This window comes from Euprymna scolopes, chromosome 42 (assembly GCF_053919585.1).
Source record: "Euprymna scolopes isolate OS-2025 chromosome 42, ASM5391958v1, whole genome shotgun sequence".
In the NCBI taxonomy this organism is placed as follows: Eukaryota; Metazoa; Mollusca; class Cephalopoda; order Sepiida; family Sepiolidae; genus Euprymna; species Euprymna scolopes.
The window spans coordinates 35,533,004-35,545,429 of NC_136523.1; positions in this window are offsets into that span (position 1 = coordinate 35,533,004).

Genomic DNA, 12,426 nt, shown 5'->3' on the forward strand with positions numbered 1-12,426 from the left:
AAAAAAAACAACAAAAAAACAACAACAAAAAAACAACAACAAAAAAAACAACAAAAAAAAACAACAAAAAAAAAACAACAAAAAAACAACAACAAAACAAAAACAACAAAAAAAAACAACAAAAAAAAACAACAAAAAAAAACAACAAAAAAAAACAACAAAAAAACAACAAAAAAAAAACAACAAAAAAAAAAAACAACAAAAAAAAAAAATCAAGGATTCTCTAATATTGGAACTGTTTCTTACGCACGATGACCCAAAGCTGACATTAATTATACCAAGCGACGCAATGCCCGACGATACAAAAAAAAACAACAAAAAAAAAACAACAAAAAAAAACAACAAAAAAAACAACAAAAAAAAACAACAAAAAAAACAAGAAAAAAAACATCGCCCATGCATCAAGAACGCTATTACCAACAGTACTTACAAATCGAAAAAGAAGCTCTAAATATATTCACAGCAACGAAATTTCATAGAAACATGGTAGAATTTTCACGTTACAAACCGTTACTGACGATTTTCGCGTTACAAACCGTTACTGGCGATTTTCACGTTACAAACCGCTACTGACGATTTTCACGTTACAAACCGTTACTGACGATTTTCACGTTACAAACCGTTACTGACGATTTTCGCGTTACAAACCGTTACTGACGATTTTCACGTTACAAACCGCTACTGACGATTTTCACGTTACAAACCGTTACTGACGATTTTCACGTTACAAACCGTTACTGACGATTTTCGCGTTACAAACCGTTACTGACGATTTTCACGTTACAAACCGCTACTGACGATTTTCACGTTACAAACTTACTGACGATTTTCAGATCCAAAAAAAGGCATATCTACGTATACTGTCAATAAACTAATGAGATGGGGTACTATCCTATAAATCATGATTTTAAATTGGAGAACCTGTTATCAAAACAAATTAGCCATGCTGATGGCCTATCGAAATTGATACCAAAGAAAAGGGAACCTTTTGAGGATTCCATAACTTTTTTTTTTTTTTACATGGAGTTCACCACTTATCAAGGCCCAATGGCCACTCAGGGATAAGGGGTATTGTGTGTACAGTAATCAAAGGGATAGTGTAGCAATAGTATTGGAGAATTGGTAAGGTAGCATTACTTAGGGGCGGCGGTTCATCAGGAATTTGTTTGTGTTGGACTTGAAGACATCCAGGTTGAAGTCGGGAGGGAAACAGGCAAGCGGAACAGAGTTCCACAGGCGTGCAGTTCTAAGAAAGAAGCTTTGTTCATGGTATCTACGTTTTGATTTAGGCACAGATAGGGAGTGGGGAAAATTATTGACGGTGGTTTCAGCTAGTCGGGTGTTTTTTGAGAAAGATTGGCGAGGGGGGACCAGAGAATGGAGCTCAGACGAGCACCTGCCATGGAAATAACGATAGAACAATGACAGGCTCGCTACGTCTCTTTTGTGGGAAAGAGGTTGCAGGGTAGAGAAAAGGACATCCCCCACCAAGCCACTGAGTCTATTTTGTACGCTGTCAAGGCAGGATAGGCTGTTTTTTTGCAGCCCCCGCCCAGATGTGGCAGCAGTACTCCATCTTTGGACGTACTCGGCTTTTATATAGATAGAGAATTGCATCATTAGTGAGATATCTTTTGGAGCGGTAGAAGGATCCCACCATTTTTTCCAGCGACCTTGGCCACAGACTTGATGTATGTGTTCCATTTAAGATCGGGTGTAAAGGTCAAACCCAGGAGCTTATCAAATCCTGGGGCCTCCCTTAGACGAGAGCTTCACTTCGTACCGATTCCGAAATAAAAACAATGTTAAGTAACAAAATTAGAGGGCTTCCGGTATATCTACCTGAAATAAAAAGAGAAGCAGATGAAGATGACGTTATTTGCGACATCAAGGGCAAGATTGCTTTGAAGGACAACAACATTCCAGAAATATTCTCACTTTGCGACGAGGTCTTACTCTGTAGAGAAAGAATGGTGATTCTGAAAAGTCTTCAGAAAAGAATTCTACGAGATTTTCACACGAGCACCCTGGAAAAAAAAAAGAAAACAAAACAAAACCAAAAGAAAAAAAAAATGGATGAGAAGTTTAATGAGAAGCTACGTCTACTGGTCTAACCTGGACAAAAATGTAATGAGAAGCTACGCCTACTGATCGACCCTTGCAGAGGTTGCGTCCTAGCTGCAAAAGCACCAACTATCGCAATTAAACCTTGACCAAAAACTGACCAACCATGGTCAAGAATCCACATCGACTTTGCAGGTCCTCTATTACTTAATTGTAGCCGATAGCTACACCGAGTAGCCGGAGGTATTAAGATGCAAAAGACCCACATCGGGGACAACAATAATTTGTTTACATTAACTGTTCGCACGTTTCAGTGTAGTAGACTGCATCGTGAGCGATAATGGAAGTCAGTTCACATCCGCAGATTTCAAAAGTTTTTGCGATACATTCCCGATCAAGCACATCACCACCCCCAGGTGGCGCGTTTCAACCTAGTTCAAAAGTGACAATGCGTCAATCAAGTTCATTCATTGCATTTCATTCAAATTGTTTATTAATTTAAAAATTTAAAACTAGGATATATAACGTATTTAACTTTGTTGACTCTTCAACAGGTGCAAAAAAAAAAAAAAAAATTAAACTATATTTTGTTTACAGTGACAACTTTACTTTAATTAAAAAAATGTTTCAGAAAAAAAAAAAAAAAAAAAAACTAGCAAAGCATAAATTCTTTACGTGTCTAACGTGATCTTGAACGAGATTTTGAACGAGATTTTGAACGTTATTCACGTCTCTGATGTAATCGTCTACTCTCTGTTTTATAGTCTTCTTTTTTCCCGGAACGTCATCTTGCTCACGGCTGGTTATTTGCATATGTTACAAATAATAATTTTTATATCCAATTCATATTAAATGTTGGTGTTGTTCTTGGCAATATCGCAAGACATTATTGTCGCCCAAAATAGCCAACAACATGACCAGTGACCACGCAACAACACCTGTCTGTGGATGACCATTTTTTAAAATTATTATTTTACTTCCTTGTACATTTCAGTTTCGCCACTTTCACCCATAACTTTTTTTAAATCATTTTTTATTGATTATTTTTTTAAATCATTTTTTAAATCATTTTTTTAATCAATTTTTTAATCATTTTTTAAAAATTATTTTTTTAATCATTTTTAAACCATTTTTTGAAATCATTTTTTGAAATCATTTTTTTAATGATTTTTTTTTATCATTTTTTAATCATTTTTTATTGATCATTTTTTTAAATCATTTTTTGATCATTTTTTAAATAATTTTTTTAATCATTTTTTTTAATCATTTTTTGATCATTTTTTCTTTTTGATCATTTTTTTAATCATTTTTTTAAATCATTTTTTTAATCATTTTTTTAAATCATTTTTTTAAATCATTTTTTTAATCATTTTTTAATCATTTTTTTCATCACTTTTTTTTAATCATTTTTTTTTCTAATTGTCTGATTGGTTTCGTGTAATCATTTTCAGTTTGTTTCAGAAATATTTCCCACAACTTTGTTCACACAGACTTTAGACATTTTTTTTTTACCCTTTGAACGGAATTCACAAAATTACAAAATGATTGGACCTTGAACAATAAGACTACAACTGAATCACCTCATTTCAAGACTAAAGACTTTTCAACAAAACTGAATCAGCACCCTCTATTATTCCGGTTCTTTTTCGTTTATTGTACCTATTTACAATGCCTCCCTACGGGACAGAGTTAGACACCAGGGTCGTTTTTTTTTAACGTGGAGAAAAGGTACAAAAATAAAAATTGTCTCAGTCGTGAAGGATTGCTCCTCCACCGAAAGAGAACAAGAAATGGAAGTGCAGCATCTGAAGAACAGATACTACACTTTGATCTTGTGGCGAAATTAAAAAATTGAAATATTGGATTTAAAGTGAAACCGATGGCATCGTCATGTCGCAGTAATGAAAATATCCAAAAATTACAAAAAACGATGAGGTAGAAAATTAATTATTAATGAAAACATTTTTCGAAGACAGAGACGCGTTCAAAATTTGAAACCATGATACTTGACTTTTTTTTTAAACTCATGTTCACCCCATACAAAGCATATCGCCACTTGGACGTAAGGGGTTACTATTTGGAGCCATGTCTAGGAAAGATTAACAAGATATTTGTTTATGTTACATTTAAACTTCTGCATATCAGTACAGCCATGGAAGCAGGCAGCAGGAAGGGAATTCCAAAATCTAGCTGTTCGAGGGAAGAAACTATTAGAATAGAAAGCTTTCTGGCATTTAGGGACAACAATAATGAAGGGGTGAGATCTTGTTGCTAAGTGGGTTTGTCGGGGATATGTACGTCGAGGGGATACAAGTGAAACAAGTTCATCAGAACACATTCCATTAAAATATTTGTAAAACAGGCACAGTGATGCAACATTGCGGCGATGAGACAGGGGCTGGAGCTTAGTTGATATAGTGGGTCCGATTAGATTGACAACTCTTTTTGGGACTTTATCTAAGAGGGAGAGACTAGTGGTAGATGCACCAGCCCAGATGTGGCAACAATACTCCAAGCATGGGCGAATGGTGGCCTTGTAGAGGTACAGGATACTCTCAGGTGTGAGTAGTCTTCTAGCTCGAAAGAGGGAACCCACCTTCTTTGCAGTAGCCCTTGAAATGTACTCTATGTATTTGTTCTAGTTCATATTGCCCGCAAATGTTAGGCCGAGGAGTTTGAAGGTAGAATTCTCCGGTAGAGTGCTATTTGTCATGCATTATAAAGCAACTGAAACCATTATTTTACAGCTAATTTTATAAAAATCAACAGTAGATTCTCTACAGTACAATGTGGGCTACAACGCAGTGTGGACTAAGTCCCTGTCGGGAAGGCACGTGAAGCTTCTTCCCGGTACACTACGGGTGGGGGTGAGGGGTCGCTAACCAGAGCAAACAATCAATCGATTTCATAAAGAAATGGACGATTTCACCGATGTCGATGACAATATATATATATATATATATATATATATATATATATATATATATATATATATAAAACATTTTGTACGTGTGTGTGTGTGTGTGTGTGTGTGTGTGTGTGTGTTCTCTGTGGATTCCGAAACGGCTGGGCCGATTTATATTAAATTTCATGCAGATATATTTTATGTGCCCGGGAGTGTTTTTAGATAGATTTTGAATCGGAATGCATCAGATAAGTATCGAAAATAGAAAATCGATAATCAAACAATCAGATTAAAGAAGAAACAGTCTGATTTTGAATAAAGTAAACTTCTTATACAGCCTAACATCATCAAGTGCATCCGAGAAGTTTTATACCCGCACAAGCAGATCGGCCTACCGTATAAAATAAACAGTAGATTCTTTGAAAAGACAGGAGCGCGTTCGAAACGAATGTTTCTGTTTAGAACACAATTGAACCATGATACTTGACTTTTGAATTTTAAATTTAATTCTAAGCTATTATATAAAATAATTTTATAAAAATCAACACTAGGTTCTCTACAGTGCAACGTAAACTACAAAACTACGGACGGAAAGGCATATATATATATATATATATATATATATATATATATATATATATATATATATATATATGTGTGTGTGTGTGTGTGTGTGTGTGTTTATTTTATTTTTATAGATAAAATAGTTATCCGCGAACAAATGTTTCACCGTCACTACTGCTCATCAGCGTTGTTAACTATGACAGAATTTGGTCAATGAGGATAACTGTTTTAACTATAAATAAATAAAATGAATAACAAACAATAAGAATAAAAAAACAAAACAAAAAAAACAAATATCTTTAGGCACTAATTTGGTGCCTGGTGATCCCAAGGAAATTCATATTATACTTTTTTTTTAACCATAGTCGATCCGAATCACACTGAATCAACCATCTATCCATAGTCGTGAGCCCCTGGACGGGCATAGGCCATCCACAACTTTGTAGATGCTTTTGTAGCGAGGAGTTCTTTTTTGTTTGTTTGTTTTTTTTCTAGAGTGAGGTTGCTGGCCCCACGTCCAACCTTCTTAACCTTCCCAAATGGTCACCCATCTGGTACTGGCCAGCCTCAATGTTGCTTAACGTCGGTGATCTGGCGAGAACCGGCGTGTTAACGCGATTGTGCCGTACACTGAATAAGGTGATGCAATATTTCGATGGGTGTCTTGTGTAGTTTCTGACCTTTCGCCGGACACGCACACACAACATTACGGCGTTCTTTTATATAATAGATAAAGCATTAATATACTCCATGCTTTGCTTTCGTCTTGTAAGATATGAGGTCACCTTTATTCCCGAGCAACGCTAGGTGTCCCTGCTGATATGCAAGAAATTGGAGGTGATGCATTGATGCAATGTTTAAATGGGAATTAATGCTCCCACCCCTCACTCGGCTTAGATGGGGTTTCAGCAAGTTGACTATCAGACGTGAATAATTCGTGCACGTTATAAAAAAGTAAGAAAAACGTTCAGAAAATAAAGAGAAAAAAAAAACATAGAAAAGAAAGAAAAAAAGAAGGAAAAGAAAAAGAAAGAAACTAGAAAGAAAGGAAAAAGAAAAACAAGCAAATATTGCAAACGAAAGAAATAAAAGAAACAAAAAACAAACAAATAAGGAATGAGAAGCAATAAAAATGAAGAACAAGAAATAATGAAAACGAAAAAAAAGAAACTAAAATGAAAAAGAAAAAAAAAGAAACTAAAATGAAAAAGAAAAAAAAGAAACTAAAATGAAAACGAAAAAAAAAAGAAACTAAAATGAAAAAGAAAAAAAAAGAAACTAAAATGAAAAAGAAAAAAAAAAGAAACTAAAATGAAAAAGAAAAAAAAAGAAACTAAAATGAAAAAGAAAAAAAAAAGAAACTAAAATGAAAAAGAAAAAAAAAAGAAACTAAAATGAAAAAGAAAAAAAAGAAACTAAAATGAAAAAGAAAAAAAAAAGAAACTAAAATGAAAAAGAAAAAAAAAGAAACTAAAATGAAAAAGAAAAAAAAGAAACTAAAATGAAAAAGAAAAAAAAAGAAACTAAAATGAAAAAGAAAAAAAAAGAAACTAAAATGAAAAAGAAAAAAAAAAAGAAACTAAAATGAAAAAGAAAAAAAAGAAACTAAAATGAAAAAGAAAAAAAAGAAACTAAAATGAAAAAGAAAAAAAAAGAAACTAAAATGAAAAAGAAAAAAAAAAGAAACTAAAATGAAAAAGAAAAAAAAAAGAAACTAAAATGAAAAAGAAAAAAAAAAGAAACTAAAATGAAAAAGAAAAAAAAAAGAAACTAAAATGAAAAAGAAAAAAAAAAGAAACTAAAATGAAAAAGAAAAAAAAAGAAACTAAAATGAAAAAGAAAAAAAAAAGAAACTAAAATGAAAAAGAAAAAAAAAAGAAACTAAAATGAAAAAGAAAAAAAAAAAAAGAAACTAAAATGAAAAAGAAAAAAAAAAGAAACTAAAATGAAAAAGAAAAAAAAAAGAAACTAAAATGAAAAAGAAAAAAAGAAACTAAAATGAAAAAGAAAAAAAAAGAAACTAAAATGAAAAAGAAAAAAAGAAACTAAAATGAAAAAGAAAAAAAAAGAAACTAAAATGAAAAAGAAAAAAGGGAAATAACAAATAATAACAAAAAAAGCAAAAAAAAAAAAAATACAGAAAGCAGAAAAAACAAAACAAAACAAATAATCCAAAAGAAAGAAAACGAAATCAATAATCAAAAATGAAAGAAACAAACAAAAAAAAAAGGAAATAAGAAATAATACAGGAGAAGAAAAAAGAAAGAAAAAAAAGAAAGAAAGGAAATAAGAAATAATACAGGAGAAGAAAATAAAAAGAAAGAAACAACAACAAAAAGAAAGAAACAAACAACAAGAAAAACAAAACAAAGTCAAAAATAGAAACGTTTGAATATCGTCTTCCGCACATGTCTGAACACGTTCCATCTCGCAGACAAACTTGGTTGACTAAAAATAAAACTACAAAAAAAACAAACCTCACTCTATTATCGACGTAATTCTCTTTCACACGCCAGGTGCATTTAATCTGAAAAAGCAAAAAACAAACAAACAAAAAACAAAAAAAAAAGAACAAAAAAAAAACACAGCAAATAAAAAAAACAAAAACACACACAACCATAAAAAAAATAAAATAAAATATTCAATGTCCTTCGCAAGCTTGACATTTTTTTTTCTTTTCCAGAAAAAGATGTTATGAATGTTTTCAAAATATCAAAAGGCTTCTTAGGTCATTGCCATCCAAACCTGCATATAGGCCTTCGGGCTTAAAGCAAAACGGAGTTTGGTTCGATCCTAGGCCACACTACCAAGTATTATTTTCTTCAGGAAGGGGGTTAGTCATTGTCGAGATTCCGCCTAAGAGACTTATGGTAAATGTGCAGTTTAGCGGCGTAAATTATTTGACAGACAAAAAATGATATTTATAAAAAAATTTAAAAAAAACGATTTATTTTTATTATTATTTGACAGACAAGATATAAAAACTATTTATTGGTCCCCCGACAAAAGGGGGGTGGACCTGTAAATTCACCCTTGTCCGCTCGCCCGTTCGCCTGTCCGCACTTTCTCAATAACTACGCTTTGGAATTTTTTGAAATTTTGCACAAACATTAAACATGATATGAGTAAAAAGTAACAGAGCAGATTTTCCAGGAAAACTCCGGTTGCCCCCCCCCCCTCTAGGGGTGCATTTCAGGTTAAAATGGCTAAAACTGACACTTTTGTGCTTTTTTTAAAAAAAATTGATGCCTTGGATTTTTATAAAACTTTCTGAAAAATTGTAACTGATTTCTGTATAATTTTTTTTTATCTATACTTCGCGATATAACTCTTGGGTGTGCCCCAGGGGCTTTTTTTAGGACTAATAAAAACACTGCATTTTTGGGACTATTTTAACATATTTGTTCAAAATTTTCTGTGTATGTCTATTTAGCAGCTTGCATGGTGCTCAAATTTAAATATGTTATGCTTTGGGGACTTTTAGGACTAAATGGGGGGGGTGCAAATGATGGACTTAGTCATTTCTTTTTTACATGGTGTAGAACTCAAATTTACATATGCTAAAGCCTAAAACTGCACCGTTTGTTCAGTTTCACCAGGATTTGACATCCCCTGGGGACTTTTGAGGCTAAATGGGAAGGAGGTGGGTAATGCTTAACTTAGTCATTTTTTTATGCCTCGTTCACTGTGCACTCACGGGGGACCCTGCATGCTTCACTTGTTTTTATATAAACCACATTAGACCTAAAGGCTGAAATAAAACAAGGAAAAAATTCATTTTTATTATTTTCTCATCATTTTTTTATTAGACTAAATGTACGACATTCGAGGCCGCTATATTGCTTTTAAAATCTTTCTTTCTTAGATTTGACAGATTGGCCTTTTAAAGGCCAAATTTAGCTTTTTACGCTCTTTTATGGAACCGTTTTTGGCCGCCATATATTTTTGTAATAAAAGAGTAAAAAAGGCCAAATTTAGCCTTAAAAAGGCCAATCTGTCAAACCTTAGCAAGGCCAAATTTTAAAAGCAATTTCGCGGCCTCGAATACCATACATTTAGTCTAATAAAAAAAAAAAAAAATGATGAAAAAATAAGAAAAAATGAAAATTATTTCTGGTTTTATTTCAGCATTTGGGTCGAATAATGTAGTTAATATAAAAATAAATAGTTTTTATATTTTGCCTGTTAAATAATTTACGCCGCTAAACTACGAATTTACCAGACTTATTTTGGCTTATTTCAAGATTGTTGAACATAAGACGATATAAAACGAGAGAACGACAACGTCTATTAATTTATAAATGATTACGTTTTATTAACAACTTGCCGAGACAATCAGAAATGAAGAGTTGATAAAGATTGAAAGTTCGAAATGCCCGAAAGAGCACGAGTTGCCTGTTTAATTCTCCCTCCCTCCCTCCTCCTCCTCCTCCTCCTGTAATATTATGACCCTTTTAGGATGTGTTCATAGCGTAGTATCTGTGTTAACTGTGGCAAGCAGAGCCAAGGGTCAAAACATCATTATATTATTACGCTTATCGCTCCGTCCGTTATCATGCTGTGCATCCCTAAAGAAGGAAAGTGGAATATTCCAAAAAGTGTAACATATCCAGGATTATGAACAAAGATTAAATGTGAGTTAATCGATTGTGTTTATAATAAAATAATCAACCCATGAAATATAGCAAAGTAATTATGTTAGTAAGAGAGGGCGATAAGGATGGTTTAAATTATGAAAAATAATTGTTGAAATTAGTAACATATCCAAGAATTATGAAAAAATGATATGTTATTTAATGCATTTGTGTGTTTGCAATGAAATAATCAGACCAGACAATGTATCAAAGTTATTATTTTAGTAAGTGGGACGATGATGTGGGTTAAAATGATGAAAAATGATTGTCGACATTAGTAACATACCCAAGAATTATGAAACATGACTAAAAGTGAGTTAATTGTGGTGTGTTTGAAATAAAATAATCATCCCAGATAATATATCAAAGTTATTATTTTAGTAATGGGGGGTGGTTGATAGTGTGGATTAAAAATATTAAAAATAATTGTCGAAATGAGTAACATATTCAATAATTAAGAAAAATGATGAAGTGTGAGTTAATTGATGGTTGTGTTTTTTATGAAATAATCAGCCCAGACAATATTATCAAAGTAATTTTAGTAAGAGAGGTCGACGAAGGTGTAAATTATAAAAAATTATTGTCGAAATTAGTAACATATCCAAGAATTACGAAAAATAACAAAATGTGATTTGATTGGTGTGTTTATAATAAAATAATCAGCCTAGACAATATATCAAAGTTATTATATAAGTAAAGGGGAAGGAGATAAGAAGGGCTTAAATTATGAAAAAGTATTGTCGAAATTAGTAACATATCCAAGAATTACGAAAGAATGATGAAATATTAGTTAATTGATTAGTGTATTTGTAAGGAAATAATCAGCCTAGACAGAGGGAAGGGCGAAAATGTGGGTTAAAATTATGAAAAATGATTGTCGAAATAAATAACATATCCAATAATTATGGAAAATGATTAAATGTGATTTCATACATTAGTGTGTTTGTAATAAAATAATAAACCCAAACAATATTTCAAAGTTATTATTTTATTAAGGAGGGGGCGATTATGTGGGTATAAATTATGAAAAATGATTGTCGAAATTAGTAACATATCCAAGAATTATGAAAAATGATGAAATGGAGGTTAATTTATTAGTGTGATTGTAATGAAATAATCAGCCCAGCAAATGTATCAAAGTTATTATTTTAGTAAGGGTGGGCGACAACGTTGGTTTTAATTATAAAAAATATTGTCAAAATTAGTAACATATCCAAGAATTACGAAAAATGATGAAATGTGAGTTGATTGATGTGTGTGTGTTTGTAATGAAATAATAAGCCTAGACAGTATATCAAAGTTATTATTTTAGTAAGGTGTGCGATATGGTGAGTTTAAATGATGAAACATTATTGTCCAAATTAGTAACATATCCAAGAATGATTAAAAATGATGAAATGTGAGTTAATTGATAGTTGTGTTTTTTTATATAAAATAATCAGCCGATACAATATATCAAATTTAATATTTTAGTAAAGAGAGGGGCGATAATGTGGGTTGAAATTATGAAAAATTATTGCCGAACATAGTAACATATTCAATAATTATGAAAAATGATAAAATGTGAGTTAATTGATCGGTGTGTTTGTAATGAAATAATCAGCCCAGGAAATATATCAAAATTATTATTTTAGTAAGGGAGCAGTACAGTTTTAATAAAAAACTAGAATAATATGATTGTGCCTTCATTCATGCTGAACAGAACGCTCACAACATGCACAGCAACAATATATTACATATGACAAATGACAGGTCCCGCTAGTTATTATTATTATTATTATTATTATTATTATTATTATTATTATTATTATTATTATTATTATTATTATCATTATTATCATCATCATCATTATTATTAATAATTGATTTGAGCAACAGATGGTTACTGGATCAGTAATTATGATTAGAAGAATAAACAATTAAATTTGGGAAGAGATGATTGACGTGAAATCGCAAAAGGAATGCGAAAATAGAAAATAGATGTAAACATTATTTTGAGTTTGGATAAACAAATAACTAAATGGGGATATTAGGTTGGTCTGAGACACGTAAGAGAACACGTGATGTAGTTAGTTTTGGAGGGATTGAGGGAGTTGGAGTTTGACCACCAAAGCAGATAGACGTCTAGACAGGGGTGGACAGACAGCTAGGGAGCGAGCTGTAAGAATAGAACATGTAGACGAATTGTAGATCCTGTGAAACCATTTGAGACAACTGTAATAAATTTATATTATAAAAATATAAAGAGTTGTTTTATGG